Source organism: Hemiscyllium ocellatum, chromosome 43 (genome assembly GCF_020745735.1).
Source record: "Hemiscyllium ocellatum isolate sHemOce1 chromosome 43, sHemOce1.pat.X.cur, whole genome shotgun sequence".
Classification (NCBI taxonomy): domain Eukaryota; kingdom Metazoa; phylum Chordata; class Chondrichthyes; order Orectolobiformes; family Hemiscylliidae; genus Hemiscyllium; species Hemiscyllium ocellatum.
The window spans coordinates 13,656,733-13,677,734 of record NC_083443.1 but is presented as its reverse complement, the minus strand read 5'-3'; the positions used below and the strand labels follow the sequence as shown (position 1 = coordinate 13,677,734).

Here is a 21,002-nt window from a genome sequence, read left to right as displayed (position 1 = left end):
ACTTCAAAGCGGCTGTTGCGATCCTCAATTCTGCTGATCTCAGTGAAAGACTGATGAACACCAGCTCTGTGTTAATTCCAAGCCTGGAGTCTTAAAGAAAAGTTTGCAACAATTTTCTATGCAAAGCACGCAAATTAAACTTCAGCATTCAGTTGCCAGAATGAATGGAGAATAAAGCACTAATTTAAATAACTTCTATTGGGCACAAATGAGACACTCTAACGTTATTTTTTCATTTCTACTCTTCGCATTTTCTTCTCAACTTGCTCCAGAAACACCACATCATTCCCTTCAGTACCTCACGTATGAATTGGCCCCCTTTTACCTCGAGCTTGAACACTGGACCAAGTTGAGCCCAATTTGATCGTTGCTCAACATCTGACACCAAATATTTCCAATGAAGCAGGGTGGGGCAATTGCAAGTCAGAAATCTGAAGCTAGTTGAATCTCCCCCAAACCTGGCTCAGTTGACTCAACTGTGGATGGGATGCATATGAGTATCAAGAATTTCATGTTCTGTAGAGATTAGGAGACTCCAGGAATTAAACACTGGTCTTCCAGACATTGCTACAGGAGCCCCAAATGTGTTCCTAGTGAAAACTAAGTGCTTAAAATAAAAATGTACTTTTGTTTTCATTGACCATTTTACTTTATTCATTTGGAAAATACTGGAGATGGAAATGAAAGGTTGGTTGACCAAACAGACTGATTGGAACATCATGTTATGTAATGAGAACTTCAGGAATACAGTCATAGAATCATACAGCAAGGGAACAGACTCTTTTGTCCAACCAGTCCATGCTACAAACTAAACTAGCCCCATTTGCCTGTGCTTTGCCCAAAAGCCTGCAAACCTTTCCTATTCATGTACTTATCCAAATGTCTTTTAAATGTTAGAACTCCACCTGCATCCACCACTTCCTCTGGTAGTTCATTCCACAAGCGAACCATACGGTGTATCCAAGTTGCACCTCATGTCCTTTTTCAAACTTTCTCTTCTCACCTTTAAAATATGCCCCCTAGTTTTGAACTCCCCCACCTGAGGAAAAGACTCTTCTCAGTCATCTTATTGTGCCCCTCATAATTTTATACATCTGTAGGAGTTCACCTCTCAACATCCTACATTCCAGTGAAAAAAGTCCCAGTCTTTCCAGTCTATTTTTATTTCTCAAACCTTCCATTCCCAACAACTGCTGGTAAATCTTTTCTGAACCCTCTCCAGTTTAGTAATACTCTTCCTATAACAGAGCCACCAGAACTGCACACAGTACTCCAGAAGAATTTTCACCAACGTCCTGTACAACCTCAACATGATGTCCCAACTCCTATACTCAAAGGTCTGAACAATGATGGAAAGCATGCTAAATGCCTTCTTAACAATCCTGTCTACCTCTGATGCATAGAACCATGTACCTGAACCCCTAGATCTCCCTGTTCCACAACACTACCTATGTCCTACAATTAACTGTATAAGCCCTGTCTTTGTTTGTATTACCGAAATGTAATACCTTGCACTTATCTAAGTTAAACTCCATCTGCCACTCCTCAGCCCACGTACCCACTTGATCGTGAGCTGTTTGTCTTACGATAACCTTCTTCACTGTCCATTATACTACCAATTTTGGTATCAACTGCTAACTTACTGACATGCTTCCTACATTGTCATTCAAATCGTTTATATAAATAACAAGCAAAAGTGGACCCAGTACCGATCCCTGTGGCCTCCAGTCCAAAAAAACAACATTCCACCACCACCCTCTGTCTCCTTACATCAAGCCAATTTTGTATCTAATTGGCAAGCTCACCCTGAATCCCATGCGATCTAGTTTTACAAATTAGTCTACAATACAGAACCTTGTCAGCATAAGTCAGAAACATTAACCATGTTCAGCAGACACCTCACACCTCTGACTGGTTAAAACCAGCACTACCTTCATGAGATCCTGCAGTTACTACCAACCTGAGAGTCTTCTCCCCGGTTAATATTCCCAAGGAGGCACTGATCACGCATGATCAGCTGCGATGGGGGAGCCACATTGCGCACATTGCAGATCCAAGTCTCCCCAAGCAAGTGCTCTATTCTGAGATCTACAATGGTGAGTGAAATACAACAAGGACACCCTGAAAGCATCTCTGAACACATGCAAAGTCCCCAGAGATATATGGGGATTATCCTGCTTATCCTGGAATGCAAAATGGAGAAGAAGCATCCGTGAAGGTATCAAACACTGCAAGTTTCACCAAGTGGAGCATGTGGAGAACAAGCATAAGCAGTGGAAAGAATGCACAGAATCCAGAGCGTTCCAATTACCTGTTTCATCAAGCACAACTGGTCCCACCTGTAACAGAGTCTACAGCTCCAGGAATATAGTCAGCTGAAGTTCACAACACTCTGGACAGTTCGGCAATTGACTGCTAACTCTAAGGAATTCAATATATTCACCATCGCCCATTTTCCACTAAAGTCAAAGACCAATTTCATTTCCAGTGAAGGAAAGTACTTGAGGACATAGGTTTGCTCGCTGAGCTGAACGGTTCATTTCCTGACATTTCATTACCTTACTGGGTAACATCTTTAGTGGACCTCATGCGAAGCAATGCTGAAAATTCCTGCTTTTTATTCCTGGGTTTCTTTGTGTTAGTGATGTCATTTCCTGTGGCAAAGTCACTTCCTATTCCTTTTCTCAAGGGGTGGTAAATGGGGTCTAACTCGATGTGTTTGTTGATAGAGTTCCAGTTGGAATGCCATGATTCTAGGAATTCTCGTGCGTGTCTTTGTTTGGCTTGCTCTAGGATGGATGTATTGTCCCGGTCGAAGTGGTGTCCTTCCTCATCCATATGTGAGGTTACTAGTGAGAGAGAGTCTCACAAATCTTCTCAAAACTCGCTAAGAACTTGCATTTACATAGCAACTTGTATGACCATAGACCGTTCCAAAGCTTTACAAACATTAAAACACTTTTGAACATTAAAATTGTTGAGTACAATCATCTCTCTCTACATTTATCACATAAACAGCTCTCTCACACACAGCAATGCAATAACAAACAGATTGTTTACTTTTCAATGATGCAAGTATTAAACCAGATATGGGAAAACTCTCCTCGCTAAGATGCACCATAGAACCTTTACTATTCATTTGAGAGGCCTCGATTACATACCAAAACTGGGACATGAACACACAACCTTCTGATACTGAGGCAAGTTTGCTACCAACTAAGCCAGATAAAACTTAACATGCTCCTTAACTCAAAAATTGCCATTTGATTCAATTGCCTGAAATACAATTGGTGGTAATAAATGGAGTATGCTTACTGCCCATTATTGATTATATTTGTACAGAATGATCTACAAAAGAGAAGCAAATATAAAGGGGACACACAACAGAAGGCTTATCAGCAGAAAGGGCAATTGATTTCAACATTTCTGGATCATATACTTGTGTGTTCTCTGATTGAGAAGTGTGTGTAAATAAAGATCGCGTGAGGGCAAGAGCAAAAGTGGCTCCCAAATGAGGAGTTTGTTAGCTCTCCGATACTCTTTTGTTAAACCTCATTGGAAAAACATGGACATGGGACAAAAGTAGCAGCATGGCAGTTGGATCAAGGCCAGACTGCAGCTTCACATCAAATCAGGGAGGAGAAAGGGAGGACTGCAGATGCTGGAGATCAGAGTCGAAAGTGTGTGGTGCTAGAAAAGCACATCAGGTCATGCAGCATCCAAAGAACAGGAGAATCGATGTTTCGGGCAGGAGCCCTTCATCAGGAAACATTGACTCTCCTGCTCCTCAGATGCTGCATGACCTGCTGGGCTTTTCCAGCACCACACACTCTCCATGTCAAATCAGTCAATCCAAGAGCATCAAACCATTCAAACCCAGACTCATTAGCGCAGAAAGCAGGTAAAATTGTTTTAAGTCAGATTTAATTGCTGGATAAGGAATACTGCCTCCCAAAGAGTTAAAATGCACTAGTTTGTTCAGAAGTGCCTAATGAAGGTGGGCCTGTTACCCAAGCTCTGAAGAATCAACATACAACAGTTTGGCTCTTGTGGTATAATGATAGTGATGGTGTCCTTACCTCTGAGCCAGGAGACCGAGGTCCAAGTCCCTCTTGCTCCAGAGGTGTGTCATAACATCTGAAAACAGATTGATTGGGAAACCATCTACAACAGTCCACAGCACCTCGATTTACCCTCTGCTTCCCAGCCATATCCTCTTTGTGTAAAAGGGGAGGTTTCGCTTCACATACTGCGAACTCTCGGGGGGTGGGGTGAGAGAATAAATAAGTTGCCCTACCGCGCCTCCTTCTCAGCCAAATGCATTCGGGGATTCCCGTCCGGGCAATCCAGGGCCATTTTGTCAGCTAACTTCACAGGGATGGCCTTGTTTAGTTTATTTTTGGAGAGAGCTGGGATTTTGGGGTGGGAGTGAATACGCACGGCTCTGACAGCGGGGCCCAAGGCAGCCCATCGCCTGTTGCCACGGACAACCGCAGCGCATCTGGCCGCCAGATGGCCACGCGCGCTGCTGCTTCAAATGGCCACGCATTCCAAACAGCAACGGTCAGGCACCGGCCGCCGCTCTCCTTTAATCTGAGATTGTAAACCTCCACAGTCAAAGGCGGACTTTTAAAAAATCGCGCGTCTACTTCGCTGCATCAAATCATTTATAACGTTCCGACTTCCCCTTTTCCTCCCGAAATCAGGAGCAAGCGTCAGGTTCAGTTTTATTTTTTATTACTGTTCGTTCATTGGCTGCGTCCGTCGCTTCACTGTCCATCGCCATTTGGCCTTGAGGATTAAACGATAACATACAAAAACAGAAAATACTGGCAATGCTCAACTGGTTCGGCAGCATCTATGGAGAGAAATCAGTTGACGTTTCAGAACCGTTCTGAGGAACGGTCACTGGACCCTAAACGCTGACTCCGATTTCTCTCCACGGATGCTGTCAGATCTGCTGAGCTTTTCCAGCAACTTCTGTTTTTGTTTCGGATTTCCAGCGTCTTGCAGTTCTTTCGGTTTTTGTTGAGGAGATGATGGTGGTGAGCTTCTTGAATCACTGTAGGGACACCCATAGAATTGTTAGGAAGAAGATACCAGTTCAATGGCAGAATTTTATCGTTCCGAGTCAGGGGTTTGAACCTAATTCCAGACAGACTTGGTGAATAGAGATCACAGGAGTCCAAGCTTTACATTCTGTTGCCCTATGGTATACGCACCCACACCCCTCCATCATATGGATTGTGAGTAGAATCTCTTATGTGAGTCATATCATCCCTGTCCCTGTTCATAGCTTGACCAACCCCACCTTAGTTTGATAACCTTTAACATTTGCCTACTAGAAGTCAACCAATTGCAGTTTTATTTCAGTTTACCCCAGGCCTCAACAGCTTTTAAGGAGAGAGAATTCTAGATTTCCAATGCCCTTAAGGTGAAGTGGTGCTTCCTGACTTCAGCCCCAATGTTAAGGTTCTGTTCCCTTCTTCTCAATCTACCCAAATTGAGGAATCAATACCTCTCTATCATCCATATTAATTCCATTAATCACAACATCTGTTGTGGAGGTGTTGACCTAAACAAGAGACTCTAGGAATCTGGGTTCAAATCCTGCCATGGCAGATAGTGGAATTTGGATTCAATGTTTTTTAAAAAATTGAAATTAAAAATCTAATGTTTGTGGAACTTGTGCTAACTGTCAGGAAAACCTCATCTGGTTCACTAATGTCCTTGAGGGAAGGAAACTGTCATCCTTACCTGGCCTATGTGTGATTCCAGACTCACAGCAATGCGGTTGACTCTTATGGATGAGCAATAATTGCCAGCAATACCCACATCCTGTGACTGAATTTAAAAAATAAACACAGCAGCTGGTGCAATTTCAATTAAATTAATAAACTTGGAATTATAAAGATAACCTCAGTAATGGTGACCACAGCAACTATTGTTGATTGGTGTAAAAACCCAACTGGTTTGCTCAAGTCCTTCAGGGAAAGAAACCTGACATCTTTAACTGTTGATACCTGACTCAGCAATGTAATTAACTGCCTTTTGAAATGGCCTAAAAACCGCTCAGTTCAAGACAATCAGGGATGGACAATAAATGGCAGCCTTGCCAGAAATGCCAACATCCCATGGAAGAATAAATGATCTAAAACAATGATATTAGATCAACCCTCCATCTGCTATAAGTAAGACAATACGAATGCAAGTTCGGCTCTCCTCACCACTTCCCTGCCTGGCCATGCATCACAGTTTTGTGGGCTGTGATTTTCAGTGCTGCTATAATTAGTTTAAGGGTAGGCCATTTAGGACCGAGATGAGGAGAAATTTCTTCACCCATAGAGCAATAAGCCTGTAGACTTCACTGTCACCGATACAGTTAAAGCCAGCACCGAATGTTTTCAAGAGTGAGTTAGATATAATTCGAATGGCCTTACTTCCACTCCTATGTCTTATGGTCTTAAGACAAAAGGGATCAGAGGGTATGGAGAGAAAGCAGGAAAAAAAAAGAGTATTGAGTTAGATGATCAGCCATGAATAGTGCAGCAGGTTCAAATGGCTAAATAGCCTAGCTCTGCTCCAGTATTCTATGTTTCAGTTAGGCATCAAGGGTTAACCAGTACCCATGAGACCAAACCCTGATAAGGAATCAATACTTTTGGGTAAAGGGGTGGCTGCTGATTCTGAGTAGGTGTATTCCTTGCAGCCTCATGGGATCTTCCACTGCAATAATCTCATTTCAGCCGAAAGGCTCTCTCTTATTTATACTGAATAACTGAAAGCAGTCACAGGAAATGAATAAACAACATAACAATGTTTCTCATGAGGTGCGTGTTGCAGGGTTCTGGAGATGAATCTTTCATTCCTAAATATGTCCAGGTAATTCTGGAGAAGGGAAGGGCAGAGAAGAGGCCTCCAATCTCCACCAACATTTAATTAAATCTTTCCTCCAAGATGTGCCCTTTGACACCTTTACCCAGAGGTCACCAACCTGAACATCAAGAGGAGCCATGTTGAATTTAGCCAAAAAAGTATTGTCTTAAGAGGCACAGTGCCATTCCACAAGCCATTAATTTTGAAAAGCAAGACAAGAATTCAACAACATTTTAAAAGAAATATTTTTAGTAATGCAATTGTACATTGAAAACATTCCCACCAGTACTATTAATGTTTTTTTTGTTGCTAATAGTAGTTTTAAAAGAATGAATGTTATCAAGGTGAGCTTGATCAATTAAGGGCAGGGAACAGATAAGAGCTGAATGCTCTCTGGCCTTACTGAACAAAAATTGGTGTAATTTTAATTACCACCTCCAGGATTCACAACCTTTTATGGAAGTGAATCTTTGACCCTGATTTTCCCATTCTTTTCCTAAGTATGGGGCCGAATATGTTCAATGCTGACAATACATTACCCCCATTGCGGTGATAAATGACCAGATCACCTATCTAGACAACACATAGATGAGTTTCTTGCCCTCTCAGGTTTCTGGACACTGCTGTGTGGGGTTGTCAGAGCAGCCAAAGCCTATAGGCTTCTGGATGCAAAGGATTCATGTTGAGGCCTACTTTAGAAGGGTCCAGTGCTAAAAAGGTCATAGGGTTATTGAGGTCAAAGACAAGGGCAGAGAGTGTAGCATTCAGAGTCCACCCACCACTTGCCTGCTGTCTGTACCTCAGATTGCACTTCACACAGCCAGCATTTCACTATGGTTTCCCAGTCAGGAAACTAGCCACCATTCTTGCCAGCCAGAAAGGAAGGTGATCAGTGAGGTAGCAATTTGACTGTCTTGAGTGACGACTCAAGTGCCTTATTTACAAACTGAGAAAGTTGCACATAAGGCCTTCATGTCCAGAAACTGTGAGGTGCTGCATTTTGGGAAAGCAAATCTTAACAGAACAAAGAGACCTTGGAGTGCAGGTAGATAGGATAGTGAAGAAGGCATTTGGTATGCTTTCCTTTATTGGTCAGAGTATTGAGTACAGGAGTTGGGATGTCATGTTGCGGCTGTACAGGACATTGGTTAAGCACCTGTTGGGATATTGCATGCAAATCTGGTCTCCTTCCTATAGAAAGATGCTGTGAAACTTGAAAGGATTCAGAAAAGATTTACAAGGATGTTGCCAGGGTTGGAGGATTTGAGCTATAGGGAGAGGCTGAACAGGCTGGGGCTGTTTTCTCTGGAGCGTCGGAGGCTGAGGGGTGACCTTATGGAGGTTTACAAAATTATGAGGTAAATAGGCAAAGTCTTTTCCCTGGGGTCGGGGCATAGATTTAGGGTGAGAGGGGAAAGATATAATAGAGACCTACGGGCAACGTTTTCATGCAGAGGGTGGTACGTGAATGGAATGAGCTGCCAAAGGAAGTGGTGGAGGCTGGTACAATTGCAACATTTGAGAGGCATTTGGATAGGTATATGAATAGGAAAGGTTTGGAGGCATTGGGTTGGGATATCTGGTCGGCATGGATGGGTTGGACAAAAGGGTCTATTTCCATGCTGTACATCTCTATGACTCTATGGTGAGAAGGGGAGAATTACTCTCCAGGCCAAATACGCCTCTGGCTGTCTTTCTTATCATCTGTAGAGAGGTGCAAATTCTACCTAGGGTTAATCTTTACATTTCACCAGCCCAGAAAGCAATGAAAGCTGAATCATTGCAATTTACTCAAAGCAAAGTTAAATTTTTGACAGACAAGGGAATCAGCGTGTATGGGGGACAAATGGGAAAGTGGAGTTTTGGTGACAATCAGATCAACCACAATCTTATTGAATGGTGGAGCAGGCTCAGGAGGGCTGAATGGTCTACTCCTGCCTCTTATATTTTCACATATAATGCCAAAAAAATTATAGTAAAAGGATTAAATGTGTCCATATGTCAATTAATGTTCTATCTATTGAGGGCACAGACACACACAGTAGTAAACTACCCTGGTAGTAAACATTCATGGATATAATTTTTCAAAGCTGAGGGAATTAGGCCATGTAAGGAGTTTTGCACTGACTGTAGGGTTGTCAATCCTCCATAATTGTCCTAGAGTCTTAAATTAACTATTAATCTTTAATGAATTATTAATTGTCACTATAATTCTTTAAGTAATCGAGGAGAATAGGTATTAGGTGGGTGAAGTTTTTTTTTATTTTCATGTTTGTTTAATATTGATATAAATATTGGGAGTGAGATGCAATTGAGTACTGCAAAGTCTACTTACTTTCTAATAGACTGTGGGAAGGGGGTGAAGTCATGATGATGAAAGCATTGGCTAATCAATGCTGGGGGATGGAGTGGGATGCTTGAAGACAGGAGATCATGTGACATAACCTCCTGGACAAGGTCCATCCCAAATTGGCAACTCTTCACTCTCCTGAGAGTCTGTTCGGAGCCTGTACTGAATCTGTTGCCACTTTGCTTTTATGTGATGTCCCCATTCATGAAGGAGGCCCTCTGAAAACTTTTTCAGTTCTTCAGTATAATAGACTGAATTTGCCTTTGAAATGAAATTTCTCCCCCCGCCACATAGAACTCTGCCTTATTGCAAGACAAACAAAAGGAGAGCATTTTAATTCCAATCTGGTTCTCCTAACACACATTAACAACACATCAATGCACAAATACTATAAAGACTCTAAAGCAGAGATAGACCTGTGAGGCAAAGGTCATCGCCATGGTCACCTAAAACTTTAAATTAAAAGAAATGCATTTTAATATTCCTAAAACAACACAGAATTATAAGCTGAATCCAATTAAAAGTCAATGACTCTCAGCACTGATAGATAAACCCAAAAATTGTAATCGAGCACAGGAAGCAATGGTGAAGAGATTATCATAACTGTGTCAGTCAGGTGGAGTTCTACAGTGTGGCATCTACTTCAAACAAGAGCAGGGAGCAGTGCAAATCTGTTTATCTAAACCACAACCTGATTCTTATTTCAGTACAGCATGCTTTCAGTAAATATTTAGGCTGCCATATGATGCCTCCTTTGTTGGACCATGCTTTTACAAAATTAATGGCTGGATTAAACATCCCTTACAATCCTTTTTTTATATAATTTTAAATATTCAAGAGATGTTAGCATCATAGGCAATAAATGATGGCCTAGCCAATCTTTAATTACCCTTCAGAAGGTGAAGATAAGCTGCCTTCTTGAACTGCAGCAGTCTTATTTGGTGCATGGAAACCCACAATGTTGCTGAGAAGGTAATTGCAATATATTTCCAAGTCAGATTGTTGTGTGTCTTGGAGGGAACTTGCAGGTGGTGGTGTTCCCATGTATGTACTGCCTTTGTCCTTCTAAATGGCACAGATCATGAATTTGGAAGTGGTGTTGAAGGAGCCTTCGTGAATGGCTGCACTACATCATATGAAAGGCACACACTGCTGTCACTGAATGTCAGCAATGGAGGATTTGAAGATTCAAAGTGTGTATGGGTATCAATTGAGCAGGATGTTTTGTCTTGGATGGTGTCAATTCTTTTGAATGTTGTTGAAGCTGCATTCATCCAAGCAAGTGGAGATATTCCATCACATTGTACCTTTTAGAGAGAGAACAGACTTTAGGAAATCAAGACGTAAATGCGTCGGAAGCATTTCACAGGAGGTTTCTAGATTAATACAAAGAGTGAGTGGGTTGTTTTTTTAATGAGGCAAGCTGGGCTTGGTTTCACTAGATGTAAAGATGTCAGAGATGTAAAGCACGAAAACAGACCCATCGGTCTAACTCGTCCATGCCGAGCAAATATCCCAACCCAATCTAATCCCACCTGTCTACACCCAGCCTATATCCCTCCAAACCCTTCCTATTAAGTTTAGATGAGCGAGTAGTAACATGTTTGAAATTTAAGAAGGTTTTGACAAGGTGGAAATGGAGAGGACATTTTCTCTTGTGGGTGAGTCCAGAACAAGGGGATCAACCTTAAAATTAGCAGTCACTCTTCTAGGACAGAAATGGAGAGAAACATTTTGCTCAAGTGGTTGTGCAACTTTGGAACTCTCTGCCTCAAAATTTGGTGAAGGTAGTGTCAATTGAATATTTTTAAAGCAGAGGTAGATTGATTCCCTGCCTAACAAGAATCTAAGGTCACAGCCATTTCAGAGGGCAGTTAAGAGTCAGTATCATTGCTGTGGGTCTGGAGTCGCATGAAGGCTAGACTAGGTAAGGGCAGAATTCCTTCCCTAAAAGGACATTAATGACACAATGAGATTTTTATGACAATCTGTGGTATATTCATGGTACCCATTTACAAAGATGAGCTCTCAATTCTAGACTCTTTCCTGAATTAATTTTACAACTATAAAAGATAGCTTCATGGTCTGCATTACCAAGGTGAGTGTCCAATTCCGGATTTCATTAATTTAATTTAAATTCCAAAACCTGCAGTGTTAGGTTGAATTCATGTTCCTCACAGCTTTATGCCTGAGCCTCTGGATTCTGATCCACTGATATTGTCATTAAAGCACCATCTCCTGCTTCTCCTCCTTGCACGAAAATGGCATTGAGAGAGAAGATCAATCAAAGTCTAGTTGAATGGCAGAGCTGGCTTGAGGGGACGAGTGGTCTACTCCTGCTTCTAATTTGTATATGCCTTGTTACTATTCCTGGAAGTTACTTCCATTTTCTGCCACACAAAGTTAATACCTGCAACTTATTCATGCTGTTTCAGATAATGCCTTGCAGATTATGATAAACATGCGTTAAAAAAATAGCTTCCCGTGCTACCTTTGAATCTTTTTTTCCCCAATAACTGGAAACAGTTCCTCTATATTTGAAGTGGGGTATATATTTTAAGTGGAATGGGTCTGGTGAGTGGTTAATTAGTAAGAGTCAATGTCTTTCTAAAAGTATGGTCGGTAGCTAGCATTGATTTGATATTTACTGGGCTAAGAATTAAAGTAAGGCAAGAAAGTAAAGTAAAATTCTTCCAGCATTAAGTGGGATGAAACTATTGGAGAGTAGGTGATTAGTTAAGTAAATTGATTCAATCTGGAAGTGTAGTCCCAAACAGAGCAAATGAAGTGATTGTTTCATGTTTGGAGAGTGGAGAATTAGATGGAGGATGGGATGGAGGTGCTCTTTTCTCTGTTTTAAAATCTATTTTTTAATGCTCATAATTGTTCTTACTTTGGTGCAATGGAGGGAGTTAGTTGATGAATAATTGGTAAGCTATTCTACCTGTACTCATGATGTAAGGTCTGTGATTTTATAAATATATATGTTAATATCATTTATTTCAGAGTATGTACTTTGAACTAGCGGCATTTAACTTTTGGTCTATGTTTGTGAGAGGTTAATGATTAACCTGCCAATATTTCTGCAGCTAGAATGAGGATTCATTGAGTGACAATGGGAATGTGTTTGCATTGTGAGTTTTGTGCTCAGACATTGATAAACATTAGCATGCTTTAAGTTTAGAAGAATAAGGAATTGATTTTTATTTGCTTCAGAGAAAATCCCTCAGCTTGGAAAGTCTTTGGTTTCAGTTTGCAGAAATCCTGTTAAAGTTAGATTGAAGGAACAGTGTCTCATGGAGAAAGGATATTGTTCAGAAGACTGAGGAAATAGGTTACCTCAGTGCAAGGGTTTTAGTTAAAAAGCTCCAACCTGGAGGATTAGAAACGGGAAGGTATTATTTGAAGCTAAGAAAATCTAAGCCCAATTGTGTGACTAATCAAGAATAAAAGTTAATAAACTTTTGAAGTAAATAGATAAATCAAAACTATAGATGTTATAGAGAAGAAAACTTTCGTATTGGGATAAATGGAATTGTCTTTTTACTGTATCTTTTAAAATCTTAAATTGTTTATTTAAAAATAGCTTGGTTTATTCTATTTCATCTTTTTTGCAGTATAAACGTGTTTTAATGTTAAAACTAAATCAGTACCATTGCATCCTTATCTTTCAGTCAAATGTTTCTGTAAATAAAAATAAAGCCAAATATGATCTATTAAGTCAGATTTCAGTCTGGGATCTGATCCCTCTAGTAATAACAGCAGGGAACATACAGATGTGGGAGGACAGTCGGCAAAGAGCAAGTTGCAAGAAACTAATGTATATTACTAGAAAAGGCATGCTTGGAACTTTAAAGTGTAAAGAAAAAGAAATGCAAATACAATATGTTGTCATTTTGGGTGTTTTTATTATATATTTATTTAGCTAAAAATCAAAAGAGAAATCTGTTATCATCTTACAATGATTTGAAGGAATGCCCGACACCTATTGCAATGAGTGAACAAGTGATGGATATATTAATGATTAATTGGATATGTAATGGTTGTATAAATATGGGAGCTCATAATCAGTGAAGCATAAAACTCTCACTAAAATTGTGGACTTGAACTGTGTTTAAATACAGTTGATCTTGTAGTGTATAATAGTATCATCAAGCATCTGCTGCCGTTGTCTTTAGATTCTAGTGTTCACGGATTTGCAAAATTCTGTCGAAGGAACCTTGAAGAATTTCTGCCGTGCATCTTGCAGATGGTACACATCTACTACTGAAGTGTCAGTCAATGTTTGTGGATGTGGTGCTAATCAAGCAGGCTGCATTTCCCTGAGTGGGAAACTACAGACATGTTACCTTGGTTGTCATATAAGGGAAATGTTGGAATCTAATATAAAGGCAGTGGTAACTGAACAAAAATTTAGAAAACAATGGCAACATTGGGCAGAGTCAGAGTCAACATGGATTTTTGGAAGGGAAATCATGTTTCACAAACATGATTGAAATTTTGTGAAGATGTTACTGTAGCATTAACAAAGGAGAACCAGTGGATGCATTATTTTCAAAAGTTTTTTTTTAAAATAAGGTCCCACACAGGCTGTTAGTAAATAAAATTAGAGAACATGGGATTGAGACGAATATACTAGCATAGATTGAGAATTGGTTAATAGTCAGAAAGCAGACAGTAAGAATGAAATGGTCTTTCTCAGAATATCATTGTTATTTGTGGAGTACCTCAAAGATCAGTGTTAATTCCACAACTGTTCATCATCCATATAAATGATTAGGATGTGAGAATCAATTGTATTAATCCCAAATGTACTTATCAAACCAAAGTAGGTGGGAACATAAATTGTGAGGAGGATGCAAGGAATCGTCAAAAGAATTTAGCTCATCTAATTGCGTGGGCTAGAACATGGCAGATGGAATGAGATATAAACAGAAGTATAGATGGTAAAACAAACAGAAAGTCAGAATGTTTCTTAAATGGTGAGAGTTGCTAAGTGCCAGTGTCCAAAGAGGCCTGGATGTCCGTGTTCACAAGTCACTAAAAGCAGATATACAATTGCAGCAAGCCTTTTGATGCAAATGTACGTTAGCATTCATTTCAAGGGAATTCAAGTACAGGAATACAGATGTCATGCTGCAGTTATCTAGGAGCTTTGAGAGACCATATTGTGATTATTATGCACAATTTTAGTCTCTGAGTGCAACAGGTTCATCAGATTAATACCTGGAATGGGGTGATTGTGTTTTGATGAGAGATTGAGGAAATTGAGTCTGTATTCCCAGAGTTTAAAAGAATGAGAGAATAATAATCATTAAAACTTACAAAATTCTTAAAGGCATGATAGGATGGAGGTAGGTAAGATGTTTCCCTTGGTTTTTGAGTCTAAAACCCAGAACATAATCTCAGAATAACAGGTAGGCCATTAAAAGTTTGAGATAAGGAGAAATTGTTTCACTTAGATGGCTGTGAAAGCTCAGTCATTGAGCATGTTCAGGACAGAATACAGTAGATTTCTAGAGACTGATAATCTTAAAGGATTATAAAAATTGTGCAGGAAAGCAGCATTGAGGAGATGATCAACTATGATCTAATTGAATGGAGGGGTAGGCTCAATGGCCTCCTCATATTCCTGTGTTCCTATCTGCTCAACTAAAATCATTCATTATTTTGAACACCTCTATCAAAGCTCCTCTTCACTTTCTTTGCTCCAGGCAGAATAACTCCAGCCTCTCCAGTTCCTCCACAAAACTCAAGTCTCTCTTCTCTGATAGCTTTCTGATAAGTCTCTCTCTGCAGCCTTCCTAAAGCTGCACATCCTGCCTGAAATGCAGTACCTGGAATTGAACATGTTCCAGGTCTAGTCAATGTTTTGTAAGAGTTTAGTACAGCTTCCATGCATTTATACTCTATGACTCTATAAATGAAGTAAAGGATTGTGCACATTTTTAAGCAGCTTCTTAAATTGTCCTGTCACCTTCAATAGTTTTTGTACATATAAGAACACTGGGTCTCTCACCTCCTCCCCTCCACTTTAAAAAAGGACCTGTTAATGCCTATTGTCAGCCCTTCATTCTCCCTATAATTGTCCACTGCAACTCTCTGTCTACTATCCTTAGTCAACATTACAGCAGCAGCATGGATATACTTATAAATCACAAGCATTTCAATCTAATTAATAGTCTATTACATGAAACATTGTCATGCGTCTTTTGAAAGTCTATATACATATCTTTTACCATTTGTTCTTGGGATATAGGCAACACCAACAAATCATCACAAAGGAGCGATCACAATGCAGATTGGAGTTTTTAGTCATCCAAATTAAGTAATGAAGGGCATGAATTAAACAGTTGGATTTTAGGGCTCTCTGGTGCAGTAGTAGAGACACTACTCCAGGAAACCCAGATTCAAGTCCTACACGCTCCAGAATTGTTTGGTAGTAACTCTGAACAGATTAATGAAAATATCCTTTTGTTGGAGCATACATCAAAAAAGGTACCCCAACCCAAATCTCAGAACAACATGACGACAAACCTCTAATATAGGCAAAAAAAGGCTGCAGCGCAATAATTATGCCTCAAGTGGGCCATCAAGTGGCTCAGTCAACTACCCAGTTGCTGGGATGCCCACTGCAGTCAACACATTTTGAAAATGGAAGATACTGGACTTACCATCACTCCATAACCCAGTGTCTTCATCACTGACATCCCCTTCCCCCAATTCCCAATTACTCCTAGACTGACCAGGGAGTCCAAATTCACCATTGTAGTCACATAATAATGCCATTATCAATTCCATGTTTTGTAATCTGCTTGTGATGGAACTGATCACAGGAGAAAATCCTGACTGGAAGTAATATGTCACTGCCTTCCAGTGGACAAAGATTTTAAATTCAAGATCAGGGAACCAAGTCAAGCCACTGAGCAAAGGGAAATGTCAAGACTTCATGAGGCATGGACTATAAGCAGCTCAGGAGTTTGTCAATCAATATTTTCAGCGAAACTATGAAGCACTAGACTTGGAATGTGAATTTTACAGGACATCTACTACATTAATCCTGCAAATATTTGATTTGATTACAAGGTTTTATATTTCTTTTTGGTTAGTTTATTGGCTTTCAGTACTTTTAACTTTAAAGCTATTTCAATTTGTGAGGTATTCCACTTGACAAAGTAAAGCAATATCGTTATTTCTATTATTTGAAAAATATATTTTACAAAATTAGGCCCCGTTCTTCCCTGTCCTCAATGGTGCACATCAGCCCCACCTCCTTAAATTTTAAATCATTGACCTTTCATGTTCTCCCCCTACACCACCTCCAGATATTTCTGCAAACACCTTAAACTCTATAATGACTTCCATCTAAACTCTCATTCCAACAGCAGAATCTCCAGCCATCCAAGCAAAACTCACTGAAATTCCTTTCCTGAACATCTTCACTGCCTCTGTTCTTAAAATGGGAAAACTCCTTTAACCTTTGTTTAAATCTTTGGTTTCCCTTACCAACCTCACGTTTATGGCTATTTTCCATACAGTACATTTTTTACACTTAAAACTCCTTAACCAGTGCAAGCTGTTATTAATAAATATTTTTAAAAAGCTCTTCCAAATCATCTCAAAATTTAAACTGTTCATATTGTTTCTCTATACAATGTCATTTGTTTGTAAAATGCACACAGCAAATATTATGAGTCACAGTCATTCTTTTTCCAGCAAATGCAAATCAAATTCAATTTGATAAGAACTGCCATTTGTTTTGTAACATCCTCTAATTATAAATATTGATTATGTTGAAGGGAAGTGTTTCAGATGCCACTGTAGATTTGAAAGCTTAACTTTTTTTTCCTTTAATCTTTCATGGGATGTGTGTAAGGCCGGCATTTATTGTCCATCTCTAATCCCTCGAGTGAAAAGGGCAGTTAAGAATCAACCATGTTGTTGTGGGGCTCAAGTCATGTGTAGACCAGACCAGGTAAGGATGGCAGGCTTCCATTCCCTATGTTCCCTTTGTTATATATAATTGATATAGGTACCATGACTAGCTTTATACTAAATTTCAATTCCCTGATTTGATCCCACTCCCTAGAGCAGTGACTTTGATTAGTACTTCAGAGACATTACCACTACACAATCACACTACACTGTGTGGGATTTTAATGTGTGAAAATTGATTAACATTTTTAATTTTCCACATGACCACTGTAGCTATGGCTCCAAACTTAATCCAAAGTGCTTTATAACCGTTGAGACATCTTAAAATCACAACATGCTAGATAAGTACATGTTCTAGAAGGATCTCTATGTAATTTCCTTTGAAGAGATGATTCTCTGCTTGAATTTTTCATGTAAAAAAAAATCCTGACCTCTGTGGTGGGAGTTAGTTAGCTTAGATGACCAGATTGTGGTGCAGAATGGGGGCAATACCATCAAGCAGTAGTTGTTCGTGGAGGGCTGCGCCCTGATCTCACCCCATGCTTAATATGGAGAACTGCCTCCTCAAACTACATAAGTACCTGTACTTGTTTTTCTAGAGCAAACAGACTAATCCCCTATGGTCTTTCATGGAGCATGGTTCATTTCCTAACTTCTCAGTTCATTCGTCATTACAATTTTAACTGACAATCTTTAGAAACAAAAACAGTGCTGGAGAAACTCAACAGGTCAGGAAGGGTCACTGGACTCAAAACATGAACTTTTTATCTCTCTCCAGATGCCACGAGACCTGCTGCGTTTCTCTAGCAGTTTCAGCTTTTGTTTCAGATCTCCAGTATCTGCAGTTGTTTTTCTTTTTTATGCATTTTAACTCTTCTGTTAGCTATCTGAACCGTAACAAAATGTAAGAACTAAAAAATTTTCTTCTAATTCAGTTATTTGTCAATATTTTTAAAAAGTGAGTGTCATTTAATCAATCAGTAAAATAGATTCAACTGCTAAAGATAATCAATTATTCAATTAGGCTATTGATAATTGGTTTGTCAGCAACTGTTTGTATCAAATTAATTATTTATTCCATTCAGCTGTCACCATACATCAGCCTGAGTTACAAAAATAAAATCATCCTTTTATTGTTAGGAAACAGATCATTGAGTGACAGAACAGAAGATTTTAAAATAGAAAGGAGAGATATGCTCGAGAGAAGCAGACTGTTTCCAATAGATAAAGTGGTCATGAAAGAAGAACCATAGACACAACATTGAATGTTAAAAACTCAACACAGTGTCAGAAGGCTACGGCTGTCACTTAAAGAGCTCGTGTTTAAACAAGATTTAAAATTCGATTGAATGAAGGAATAGGGGTTGGACAGAGATAGGAGCAGGATCGGCAAATGGGATTATAATTATTTGCCCATATGGAAAGTAAAACATCAGCATGGATTGGTCGGGACAAATGGCCTGTTTGGAGTGAATTTGACTGCTATCAAATGAGAATAATACTTGTTATTTGTTCAATTTATTACATACATTCATGAAGTAAATGATGGAACATGTATGTAAAAAGGAGTCACCTCAACTTTCCTGTGGGTGTGCGGCCCTAATGGGCAGAAAATGAGCAACTTCTTCTCCTCCAGCTTTCTTTCTCATTCATTTCCTAATTGATGATCTTCTATTAGCTTTCTCAAATGATCACCTATGAATATTGGGAACTAGAGTGTCCACCTGAGAAAAAAGATGAAAAATTGTTGCTGGAAAAGTGCAGCAGGTCAGGCAGCATCCAAGGAGCAGGAGAATTGACGTTTCGGGCATAAGCCCTTCTTGGATGGGCTTGACCTGCTGCGCTTTTCCAGCAACATTTTTCAACTCTGCTCTCCAGCATCTGCAGTCCTCATTTTGTCCACCTGAGAATACTCACATGGAAAAGAGTGGACAGGAGTAGACCAGGTGGTTCACCAAATCTGCCCTACACTTATGATACCTGGACCAGCACTACCAGACAGAGGTAGTAACATAATGCCAGAGTCTTGAATTTAAATCCCTCCTTGGAGCTGGAAAGCTCAAATTCTGTTAGGTTTAGAGTAAAAAGCTAGGCCCAATTGTAATAATCATTGAGCTACTATTTCATAGTAAAATCCATCTGATTCACTGATGCTCTTCAGGGAAGGAAATCTGCCATCCTTGCCCACTCTGGCCTACACATGACTTCAGATTTATTGCAATGCATTAACTTATATGCCCGAGCAAGACACTCAGATGCTTCAAAAGCACTGGTTGTACTTGTATTTTATTGACAACAGAAGTTCAAGGGGTTGGCTCGCTACCACCTCCTCAGGGGCAGTTAGAGATAGGAAACAAATGCTGGAATGCCAGTGAAATATGCATGCAAGAATGACAAGAAAATGTCATCCTATCCTTCCAAAACTCAGGGCTCTCCATCAAATGACATTGAAGACCAAAAAAGAATACAATTTTGGAAAATCCATCACCAACCTGCCTGAGACAACTGAAACCAATCCAGGAGCTCAAAAGTGAATGCTTTTGTTAATCTATTCCTCTCCTTTACCATTCCATCCTTGGCACATTCAAAAATCGGTTCAGTTTTCTTGTTAAAACAGTCAGTACCTACCCAGATTCACTTCTCTCTGGGAAAAGAAGTCTCTCACATTCAACTTATGCCTATGATTGTGTAGCTGAAATGCCTGTCCCCAGTCCTCTCGAATCTGAAAAAATAGAATAATTTAATCTAATTGTGTCCAAACTCTAATCTTAAGCTGATTCATGCATTTGTTCGAACAGAAGTCACTTTAACATGTATAAACATAGCAAATAGGAGCAGAACATGGCCTTCAAACCTTCTTCGCTATACAATGATTAATCATCCAACTTTGTATCCTGATCGTTTATCCCCATCCCCTTTTATCCCTTTAGTCCTTAAAATTATATTCAGTTCCTCCTTGATAACAATCAATGTTTGGCCTCAGCTACATCTGAGGCAGAGAATTTCACAGGCTCATTACTCTTCATTTCAGTTCCAAATAATATATCCAGTATCCTTAGGTTTTTTTTAGACTACCCAGTCATTAGGAATACCTTCTTGCATTTTACCCCGACTAGTCCTATTAGAATTGTATAGGTTTCTATGAAATCCTAACACCCTAAACCCCAGTGAATATATTCCTATCCAATCTAGTCTCCCTTCTTGCTTCAGTCCTGCTATCTCAGGAATCAGTCTGGTAAACTTTTGATGCACTCTCCCAGTAGCCTGATCATCCTTCCTCAGATAGAGATCAAAATGCACACAGAACTCTAGGTGTACAATTTCAGCAAGATGTCTCTGCTCCTGTACTCAAATTCTCTCGCTTTTTAAAATTCATTTTGTGGGATGTAGACATCGCTGGCTGGCCAGCATTTATTGCCCATTGCTAGTTGCCCTTGAGAAGGTGATGAGCTGCCTCCTTGAACTGCTTCAGTCCACCTGCTGTTGGTTGACCCATAATGCCATTAGGGAAGGAATTCCAGGATTTTGACCCAGCCACCATGAAGGAATGCCGATATATTTCCAAGTCAGAATGGTGAGTGGTTTGGAGGGGAACTTGAAGGTTGTGACGTTCCCATGTATCTGCTGCTCCTTTCCTTCTATATGGAAATGGTCGTGGATTTGGAAGGTGCTGTCTGAGGATCTTTGGTGAATTTCTCTTGTGCATCTTGTAGATAGTACACACTGCTGCTACTAAGCATCAGTGGTAGAGGGAGTGGACACTTGTAGACACAGTGCCAATCAAGTGGGCTGCTTTGTACTGGAAGATGTCAGGCTAACATATCATTTGCCTTCTTCACCA

General features: G+C 39.8%; 1 protein-coding gene across 3 annotated transcripts in view; it reads right to left on the bottom strand.

Annotated features, from left to right (window-relative positions):
• The window catches only part of pald1a (phosphatase domain containing paladin 1a), a 256,800-nt gene that overhangs the window by 191,964 nt on the left and 43,834 nt on the right, over positions 1–21,002 (bottom strand). The window contains exon 2 of one of the 3 annotated variants that reach the window (XM_060854041.1): positions 19,790–19,883. The exons of 1 other annotated variant lie outside the window; for it this stretch is intronic. The gene's annotated coding sequence lies outside the window, so the exon portion shown is untranslated. Of the gene's footprint in view, positions 1–4,079; positions 4,125–19,789; positions 19,884–21,002 lie in introns of those variants that run through there. One more of the 3 variants, XM_060854043.1, reaches the window with a different exon arrangement.